General features: G+C 34.2%; 1 pseudogene; it reads right to left on the bottom strand.

Annotated features, from left to right (window-relative positions):
• Window positions 1–4,994: 4,994 nt before the first annotated feature.
• LOC117394916 (homeobox protein Hox-A11-like) lies at window positions 4,995–7,625 on the bottom strand (annotated as a pseudogene).
• Between the last annotated feature and the right edge of the window lie 3,664 nt (window positions 7,626–11,289).

Here is an 11,289-nt window from a genome sequence, read left to right as displayed (position 1 = left end):
TATATATATATATATATATATATGCTCATTTGTCTATATAGTTGCAAGTTGGCATTGTGTATGTCCATGTAAACATGCCTAATGAACATTTACCATAAAAAATAAAAATGCGAAAATACACCGCGTAATACTGCGAAGACTTACAAAGACTAGCAATACAGTATGTAGGCCTACCGATCTCGCACAAGATGCACAATATTTCTAAAACCGCGAAAATATTAGGAAGCTTATAATAATATACTTTTTGATATTAGTATTGAACATTATGTTTTTGAATTTTTAGCCAAATGAACATCTAAACTTCAACCATTAATTGGAAGCAGGCTGTTGGATTTGTGTACAGGAATCAGCGGGACAGGAATGCCAGCTCACGGCCATATTATTTTAGTTTCAGGGGCCATCTGCAAGGGGCCTTCGGCTCATTCGGCTGCGCTGTTGTTTCCCTAAAATAATAAAATGCTCATATTAAACAAAATGTTATTAAACCACTGTGGTACATTGAGGAAATTATACAATTAACAAAATGCATAAATATATCACGTGTATTAAAATAAAAGTAGTAATAATAATCATCATCATCATAAGCGTACACAACTGGGTTAAACCCGCATCGTGTTTATGTGTTGTGGACAGTTCCTTGTCAGGTTCCCCTGTCACAGGTTTATACATACATACATAGCCACATGAAAAGCGTGTCGGAGCTCGACGATTAAGTGGTTATTAATAGGCTTAAGTTATGAATGCAACTCAGTAACATGCAAATTCATCACAGCGGAATATGTGGTTTTGTTGTTAATATAATACATTCTAAAATACTAAGGACTAAATCCAAAAAACAAAAAAATCCCAGCATGTAACAGTGAAAGCAGTACTTGAGGAACAGAGAAAAACAAAGATATATGAGCCCAGCAAACGTGTTTTTAATTGCAGTTGCGAGAATATAGTTTGGCTCAACTGTGTAAGACAAATTACAACCTGACAGTTTCACATTAGGAAAATAAAACGTTTGTGGCTGGCGTTGTATTAAGATATAATTTGGGTTATTTTTTTCCCCCCCTAATGGCTTTCCTTTGGACGACTGAGTAAACAAAGCGCACAGAAGGCGCTAACCCCGTCATTGTTTTTAGACTAGATCGTGAACTTTATGCGTGTTTTTGTTTTCTCACCCTGCAGGTCAATTCTCTTCTAAGACCATCTAAAATATACATTCCGTAAACTCATAGTAAACCGAAATTAATCGGACATGAATTAATGAGAAATGAGAAAATATTACTAAAAAAACAACTCAAAAGGGGCACATTTTTTCTAGAAAAATTCTACCAACGAAAAAGCACAGACATAAAAGAAAAGAAAGAAGATAATAATAAAACTGATACTGGCTATGCGTAAAATATCAAAAAAGATATTAAATAGACGGTTGGTTTTCGGAATGGCGATGCTCCTCCTATCATCTTGTTGTTGTTTAAAATATACATAATTATAAGTCGTAAGAAATAAATGCGACTTCAAAAAACATGAATGTGTGCATTTTACCAGCTTTATTCAATGTGGCTGGTTGTGGCATAGTATTGTCAAATGTATCATTACAGTGTGTATTATAATCGAGCATTTTATTACATCCACCGGAAGCTGTTATTTTTCACCAGAGACAAAATAAAACAGAAGCTTTCAAAGGCCCACAATCAAAAGAGCATTCAAAGCTGCATTTATTTCTAATAGCAATTTATACACCGAGTTTACAATAAACTGTAACTTTGTTGAAATTTGGATTGGAAATATATTTTCGCTTTTATGATGCTTAATATTTAACAGATCATATTTAAATGTGTACCTTTTTGGTTTAGGCTATATATATATATATATATATATATATATATATATATATATATATATATATATATATATATATATATATATATCATGTCACTATATGTCACCCTTTATGCTGACATTTGTTTTATTGCAGGATTTGTCTCGATCAGTCCGCTTCATTTGTACAGTTTAGAAACGGTTCAACCCATGCAGAAGGTGACACATTCGTACAGTTTAGAAACGGTTCAACCCATGCAGAAGGTAACACATTTGATCAAGTCACTCGCTTTTCTGGATTACGATATGGCACCCCATGTAATGTACAGAGAAAGTGCAATAATATGTTTTTTACTGAAACATAGATAGATAGATAGATAGATAGATAGATAGATAGATAGATAGATAGATAGATAGATAGATAGAAGCAAAAAACGTTATTGTGCCAATGTCTGCTTGATATATATATATATATATATATATATATATATATATATATATATATATATATATATATATATATATATATATATATATTACTGAAGCTAGTTAATAATGACATATCTGCATATTACTAATTATTTCAGAATACAGTAATATTAAAATTAAAAAGTGTCCGATTCTACTAGTAGACTTGTTACTACTGTCACACTAAGAGAAGAAGAAGAAGAAGAAGAAGAAGAACAAGAAGAACAAGAACAAGAAGACCAAGAAGAACAAGAAGACGAAACTATAGTGTTGCAAATGCATTATAAATAATAATCCTATTATTATAACTTATCGTTTAATTGCATTTAGAATAACATGTAGCCTATTGTAAATCATAGAATTATACTGTTAACAAGCAAACTATTCAGATGATTTTAAAAACTTCAAGGATACATTTCTTACCTTCATGAACTTCAATCTTGTCTTTAAAAATAGTAATATAACAATTGAATTTACTTATTTTAATTTGTTTTACACTTGTTACATGACTTTTTTTTATACAATGATAAACCAGTTCCCCCTCAGATATATTTCAGGATACAGATCGGAATCCTGTTAGGATTTCTACATCAACTGGTTTGAGATTGATCTGAAGGCTGCCACCCTGTGGACAAGCATCCTGGTATGGATTCCTGAGTATACCAATATGACGAATACGGAGCCCGGCCAGTCTGCGGGAAAGGGACCTCAGTGCTCCATTCCTTCTTTTTTACTCCTTACAAACAGTTAATAACCTTGGTCTCAGACATTTTACTGCCGTGCTCTCGGATTCTGCAAATGCACCAGACTCAGACAGTTTTTATGACCAAGTTGCCACAACAACAGGGAGGATGTGCTGTAATTAGGTCGGGATTCCACAGACCCTAAACCGATGAGTTCCACGACCAATCTTCTTTTAAGATCGAGCATAAAAAAAGAAAAAAAAAGAAAAAATGCAGTCTTCTGAAAGTGAATGTGCTTTTCCCATATATATGTATGTGTGTGTGTGTGTGTGTGTGTGTGTGTGTGTGTGTGTGTGTGTGTGTGTGTGTGTGTGTGTGTGTGTGTGTGTGTGTGTGTGTGAAAATATCATTTGAGTAGAGTGGGCTGTGTCGCCGGCAGAGGGGGGTCTGGGCAGTATGTTGCCCCTCACCCCAAGCGTATAGGTGATGTCTATAGGAATATAGAAGTTCAAAGCCAATACATTAACAGTTAAAATTAAGTATTTTTTATTATTATTTATTTATTTAACCTTTAAACATGTTTCAAATATTGCAATATTGTATAACAAATACGTCAAATGACGAATTTACCAAAAACAGTCTTCAGGGTAAATTAATTAAAGGGTTTATAACTTTAAAAAAGATAAGTAAATGTGTTCTCATATATTTTAAATACTTTCTGTTCCTAATCATTTATTTTAAATTAAATGATGCAAGGATTTTATTTATTTATTTATTTAAAAGAGGTTTGCATTAACAATCGCCACTGACCGAAAACATGTGTTTTGTGAGAGCCTATCCCTTTGACCTCGTTATCTAAGAACACCTCTTAACATTAATTGTTATTCATTTACCTTTCAGGTAGTAAATTAAGTGTTTTGATTTGGGCCAAAAACTATAATAAAAAGGAGAACATCTTCAACATTAACAAAACCCGAATATTTTAACCAACAACTTCGAAATGTACACAATTCAGTTTTTATTATCAATGTGCCTTGTGTGAGTGCGCGCATGCAATAGGTTTTTTACAGGACACAAATGGTAGGTATATTTACACATACAGAAAATATTTCTGGTGAAATGGCACTGTGATAAACAGGTTTAACTAAACACCAAGAAAAGTGAACCATTTATATGTGTACGCGTTTTCTGTATATACGCAAGCACATTTGTTGATAGAAAAATACGTTTTATTTCCTTAATTACAACGTTACTTAGCGCAAATGGAGTACAAAATAACTTCTACGTATGTAGATTTAAATGGATGTCTTTTTTTTCGTTACAACCATCAAGTGAGGTTTTTTTTTTCCAATTAATGAAAAATGCCCCCACTGGTTAATAAGAAACTAAGCGTAAATCTTGGTTGCATAATAAAGTAAATTCATGAATTTCAATGCCATATGTTTAAAGGCATTATACAAATACCATTTGTAAACATTATCAGTTAAAAGACAATGGTCTGTCCCATAACGCCAGGACCCATACTCTTGCTCTTCAAAAGTAAACATTGAACTGGGGTTATTAATGTCTCTGTGTACAGTACATTGCACAAACACAAATGAAACCTTGTGACATTAGAATATACACTGTTTACATATAAACCCATATATAACCCTGTATCTACACTCTGTTTAAATGTATTTTTGTATGGTTGTATGGAATCGCATCACATAATATACCAGCATGACTATGAAAGCTCCTAAACATTACGTGTACAAACGTAGAAACACCCAGTAGGGGTAAAACATTATTAAGTGTTTGAGATTGCGAATTATACAGTCTTAACAATCTTAAAATATACTGGGTTAAAACATTATATTCATTGTCTGTTGGTGTAAATATATATATATATATATATATATATATATATATATATATATATATATATATATATATATATATATATATATATAATATATATATATATATATATATATATATATATATATATATATATATATATATATATATATATATATATATATATGTATAGTAACACACACACACACACACACACACACACCAAGGTCCAGGTGCACAAAGTCCTGTACCGGATATAATATGAATCCGCAGTTGATTTAATCTACTTTCTCATTGACAGATCAGGAACGCAATTTAAACACGGGAGCAATATTTCACATAACATTCAATTAAATATTCAATAAAATGTGAAAATGTGTTTCTTTATGGGAAAAACAAATAGATTTATACACACGCCACCGGGGTTGTAAAATAAATGTTACATCACTAAGGGACGAATAAAAACAATGGTTCCAGTTTTCTTTTCTTTTCTTTTTCTTTTTTTTTTACATCTGAACAAACAAGCGACGCCTGAAATTATTCCTTTAAATTATCTTTTCATTGTTCGCTGATGTTGTTTGGTATTTATAATTTGTATTAACTGTTGTACCTCGACATTGTCACAACAGAAGAGAACGTTGGTTTCCTGACAAATGAAGATGTATAGAGTTAAACAGCCTTAAAGCAGTGGATTGGTAGTGTAATACTGTAACCGGTCTCTGTTCAATTTCTTTTCTTTCATCCTTCTATTCTGAAACCAGATTTTGACTTGGCGGTCGGTGAGGTTGAGCATTCGCGACAGCTGAAGGCGCTTCTCCTTGTTGATGTAGACACTGAAAAAGAATTCCCTTTCCAGTTCTCTGATTTGGTATTTTGTGTAGGGGCATCTCTTCTTTCGAGTACGCTGGCTACCTGCAAAAAAAAAAAAAAAAAAAACATGTAGATTGAATAGATTCTGCAAGAGAATGGAAATGGTTAAACATTCAATGGTTAAACATTCAATTATGAAAATGGAACAGCAGGGTCATCGGCTCCTATTGGTTATTCTTTATTTGAAATACCAGTAGAAACATTCTGTTTCAGATGTGCTATTCATTTTGGTAAACTCATTTTTTCACTAATTCTATACTTTATATATGTAATCCTTTCCCCAATACCCCCAATATAGATCATATCTTCATAAGTAAGCATTACCATTACGTGGGGACTATTTTCAACGTTACCGTTTTCGATACAGATCCGACACAGTCCATTCTTTAAGCGATATCTTTAGTGAACCTTAAACAGTATGTTCTCGGATTGTATTGAGCTTTTAATTAAATATAATTAAACCAACTGCAATATGATCACCAATCCAGTTAAACGCACAAAGAAAACGAGAAAATGTGCTTCTTCTAAAAAGTATTTTCGCAAAACACGACTAGCATGTGTCTCTAGCAGTTAAAATAATGTTACAGAACTTCTACAGTACAGTGCGACTGAATAACACACATGTTCGCAGTATAAACATATTGACATTTACTAATGGAATTGTAGAAACATATGGCATAATCAAATGATATTTATGATATTCATGCAACAAACATGCATGCTGTATATATGTAAAATGATCCCGTTCAACAATTACATATAGGTAAGTATACAAAACTAAATTCACCTTGAATTTAGTATATGAATTTCAGAGCGGCATAGATGTGCTTTACATAACCTATTAACTGTCTTATAATACATCTCAGATGCGTGTGTAGTATCACTATAATTAACGTTATTGTGAAAAAATAAATAAATGTAACCCCTTTTAACATTCCGTATTATAAGAGTTTTAAAAGAGTTAAAAGAGGTTTTTTTTTTTAAGCCAGCGATTGGCCTGGGGTATTTCACGGCCAATTTCAATCCCAAACACGTGATCATGCAGTTTATAAGAACGTTTTGTTGGGGGAATCTACAGGCCCTCCATAAACCTTATATGCTTATAAAACAGCATATAAAAATGTTAACAGCAGCGCGCGAGATTGCAAACTTTCTCTCATAACCGGGGCGCTGTCTTTATACGTACTGCTGCTGCTAGATTTCTCTTCATTGTTGCCGGAAGAGGACTCGGGGCTGCTGCTTTCCTCTCCTCGCTGTTTCTCCTCCGTCTCCCTGCATGTCTCAGAGCAGAGCATTGCAGCAGCAGCAGGTAATTTGTTGCTGCTTTTGTCCCCAGAGTAATCGGCTGGTGGGTTTTCTGAGTTTCCATACGCCGTCTCAAAAAACTGGTCAAAGGCTTGGGGCAGCACACCATTTCTCCCCACGCTGCTGTAGAAACTGGACGTTGCATTGGAGCTTGAATGGTACACAGCGGAGCCGTTTTTCACGAACATTTCCCCCATGCTAGTTGTAGGGGAAGGCAGGCAGTCTCTGTGCATAATCTCCTCTGCTGAATAGCAATGGGATAGATTGCTTCGGTGGTGCCATTTATTGGATGCATCAATGGCATAGTCCCTGAAGGTTACTTCTCTCACAGGTTGAACCTGGGGCAGGTTAGACGAATAAGAGTACGTCATGGGGCGAGAAGACGGTGTCTGGGGTAAAAAGGAAGGGATGCTGGAGAAATCAGGACCCGAGACGTAGTACGTACAACTGGGCAAATACATGTTAGAGCCCACAGAAACTCGCTCATCAAAATCCATCATTACTCTACCTCGGGCTCCCCGGAAAAGCTGTCCTTAGCATGGTTCTCCTTACGCTGCTGCTCCTGCCTCTTTGAAGCAGATCCGTGGAGTAAAAATTTTGAGACGTAAGCTGACGTGGAGATCTATCTCCATCCATTACAGGGAGGTGCAGATCATGTGATCAGATGCACAAATTGGCAGATATTTTCTGTGTGTGTGTGTGAGAGAGAGAGAGAGAGAGAGAGAGAGAGAGAGAGAGAGAGAGAGAGAGAGGGAGAGAGAGGGTGTGTAAGAGTGTGTGTGTGAGAGAGGTCTTTTTTTTTTTAGCTCTCTCGAATCCTTGCGTCTATTTTCTGTTTCGATTCTCTGTTTCCATTTGTGTTGGCTTCAAAACCACAAAATGGATCAATCGGCATTCATTTTCATGACTCGATGGGACAGTAACGGTCTCTATTGTACATATAGAATAGTTTCATTTTTCGGAAAAATCACAGCACTAATCCCACAGGTCGCACTTCATATTCAATTCAAAATGATATCATATTACAGGTTATTTTAACTGAGCAGAAACCTTCTTATAATATTTTACACTTCAGGACATTTTCCCCTTTTTTACATTGTATTTATTTATTTATTTATTTATTTCATATATGAATCCATGGTACTTTGCAAACTTTGTTTAGGCTATTTTATTATTAATTGTGCCATAACGCAGTTGTAAATTATTTTTAAAATAAACTGCGAAGTCGTTAAATGTGCATTTTTGTCCCTCAAAAACCCGACATTCCTCCTGGGCGTGTATTGGGGGTCACCATGAACGTCTTTTATATTTTCTGATATATTATATCTTATATTTATTACATTTATATAGCGCTTTTTATAGCAGAAAAAAGAACAAACCACAATACATTTGTATAGCATGTCACACATACAACTGCCACAATCCGACCATTTAAATAACATATTTAAATAACAGTATACACATAATACAAAAGCAGCCAAGTTACGTTAAAATCCACTAAGATAAGAAAGCCATTGTATAAAAGTGCGTTTTTAGTCTTGATTTGAAAACTGTAACGATCCCAGCTTCCCTGACAAACGAAGGCAGAGCATTCAATAATTTAAGAGATCTAGAAGGAAAAAACCCTGCCTCCCGTGTTGCTTTTGTTGACCCTAGGTACAACCAGCAGCCCCGCATCCTGTGATCTCAGAGTGCGGTTTGGAAGATACGGGGTCAGTAACTCCTACAAATAACTAGGTGCTAATCCATTCAGGGGCTTGTAAGTTAACAGCAAAATCTTAAAATCAGCTCCATCGTTATTCTAATATCTGTTCTAACTATATATATATATATATATATATATATATATATATATATATATATATATATATATATATATATATATATATATATATAAGACTATAATAAGGTTTAAACCGTGCCTTATTTGATAAATAACAATATGCTACGACTAATATTTTATTAAAGCAACACCAATTTTCAATTGTAGAAATGCAAGAACTATAGTTTGCAATTATTTAATTCACTGTTTTATTATTATTATTGTTGTTGTTGTCGTTGTTGTTGTTGTTGTTGTTGTTGTAAAATGGTACCACTTCTCCACAACAACGCACGTCTGTTGGATGACGGATACAAATAAGAAAATAAATACCTTCAAATACACTTGGGCAATAATGAGATAAATATTTCTTAGCTACATTAAATAAACATGTCATAACAGGTCGGGCTTCAAAGCAATATCTATCTTGACATGACAATTTTAAAAATCATTTAGGCGATGCGACTCAGAGACCACTGTAAAAGCATTTGCTCAAAAAATGTAATAATTGTGGAATAATTTAAATAGTAATACGCATGTTTTATCTAAATAGCTGCATACAGAAATGTATTTAGATATCTACTGAACAGCGAAGGGGTATTCCGATTTTAAAGAAATTAGGCCGCTACTTCTAGTTTTGGCAAAATAATACACAATCGGTGATATCACTCTGAAACAGAATCTAAGAAAGGCAATTAAGAGTTCACATATTTGCCTAAATAAATGTATTTCCAGTAAAACAAGCTTTGCCAAACAATACAGTCTCGTGGTTGGAATTAAACAATTCTTCTTATAATAGTGTTTAATAGTGTGAAAACATATCACCAATTACTATGTAAAATGTATTCAAATACAATGTGTCAATGCCTATGCTTATTCTATTTACTGAAAATGATTTTTTAAACGCCCTCAGTAATGTTGTTTGATTAATAAATAGTTGATAATGGTTTCTTTGGAACAGCTCCAATGTTGCTTTTTTATTTTTGGAATGTTTTATTATCATTCCAATGTGAACGTGTATTCAATACCACCCAACCCCTGTGTTTTGAGTGGTAATTATTATTATTATTATTATTATTAGTAGTAGTAGTAGTAGTAGTAGTAGTAGTAGTAGTAGTAGTAGTATTCTTTACAAATACGCTTAGATGTAAACAGTTTAGTTATTTTCATGAAGTTGTCGATTAGGCTATAATACTTTCTGCCAATGTTTTATTAGCATTAGAGACGATAATAAAATAATCTACCAAATGTGCAGTGCTCATTGTATTAACGCAGGGTATTTGCGTGTAAACATCTTGACACCATAACCTACAGTTCCATAGTTCCATCGTCTATTGATTTATTTTTCCCTTTATACTATTTTAGGTACTAGCAAAGGTAAAGTTTTCATTGAACTCAGTAAGGCGTTGTTGTTGCCATAGTGTTTACATGTATACATAGTGATACGAGTCAATGGAGCCCGAGTAGGTTTATAGGCCTCATACGAAACATGGTCAAACATTTATATCTGCATAGACTAGAATAATAACACAGAAGAACAGATACATAAAACGATTCATAGGCTACTGTCTAACTCTGTGTGTGAGTGTGAGTGTGTGTGTGTGTACGTGTGTCAGTGTGTGTGTGTGTGTGTGTGTGTGTGTGTGTGTGTGTGTGTTTTGCCATGTTTCGTATACAATGACATTAATAAAATACAAAAAAATATGATCTGTTCCATATTTTAATTTAAGCACAAGAAAGACGCTTCCATCGCGGCAACGTGCTCTCCGCCCTGCGTGGATGTAGACACACTCCTGCACTTGCATTAGGGCTTTTAAGATATAATTGAATACAGGACGCCTACGAAAACCCATTGCAGCTGACCTGCGGTTTTCCTGCACTTTTGGCAGTCAACTTCAGCTTTTGTCAGAGCAGACATGACAGAGCTCACCGAGGGTGCTGTGGAGACGCCACCTACATGGAATTATTGATACTCTCAGATGGAATTAACGCCCAGGCGTCCACAGAAATTAAACAAACTTCAGATGTTGCGGGTAGAATGAGCCCGTTAAAAGGTTTGTACGCTTATATATGATGTTAATCTATGCCAAACTTTCCCACTCCTGTTTTTTTTTTTTTTTTTTTTTTACACCATGGCTTTACGTTTTCCGCGAGATGGTCAAGGGTGTCTTATTGAGGCCTACAGCGGAAGCCTAGAATACAATGATTGATTGATTGATCACCACAACGGTTTTATTTATTTATATATTTATTTATTTATTTATTTATTGGTTTGTTTTTTAACTGTTTTACTAATTAATGTTTGACGAGGTAATTCATTTACAGTGCTTTAAAAATATATAGCGAATTACGGAACTGTACCGCTGAAACAAAGAATGCGATTTGTAACTGGCTTCATAGTGTTAAATGATATAACCTTGTACTCGCAGTAAAACCAAGTAAAAGGGCTCCTGCTCCCACGGCATTATTTAATTGTCCATTATAGTAACACACCGG

The sequence above is a fragment of the Acipenser ruthenus genome, chromosome 3 (genome assembly GCF_902713425.1).
Source record: "Acipenser ruthenus chromosome 3, fAciRut3.2 maternal haplotype, whole genome shotgun sequence".
Lineage (NCBI taxonomy): Eukaryota > Metazoa > Chordata > Actinopteri > Acipenseriformes > Acipenseridae > Acipenser > Acipenser ruthenus.
This window is presented reverse-complemented; position numbering and strand designations above follow the sequence as displayed.